The sequence below is a fragment of the Corvus brachyrhynchos genome, unplaced genomic scaffold (genome assembly GCF_000691975.1).
Source record: "Corvus brachyrhynchos isolate BGI_N302 unplaced genomic scaffold, ASM69197v1 scaffold46, whole genome shotgun sequence".
In the NCBI taxonomy this organism is placed as follows: domain Eukaryota; kingdom Metazoa; phylum Chordata; class Aves; order Passeriformes; family Corvidae; genus Corvus; species Corvus brachyrhynchos.
The window spans coordinates 2,031,716-2,031,993 of record NW_008238838.1 but is presented as its reverse complement, the minus strand read 5'-3'; positions in this window follow the sequence as shown (position 1 = coordinate 2,031,993).

Genomic DNA, 278 nt, shown 5'->3' with positions numbered 1-278 from the left:
TCCTCGTTCACGCTTGTCAGGCTTTAACATTGAATATTGGTGCTTGCTGCTCAAACCTCCAAGGTGTGCTGGGATGGGAGCAGATGGAGAGCATTAAAAAGCACAAGTGAAAGGCTTTGGTGTCGGCTTTATGCCCTTGACCCCCATGCCACCACTCCACGCTCCTCCATGCCACCCGCAGCTCTTAGAGACAATATCCCATTGACTGCCCGAGGGGCTCATGCCAGCAGGGAGGGCTGTGCTGACATTCTGCAGTGTCACAAGGCCCCAGTCCACCC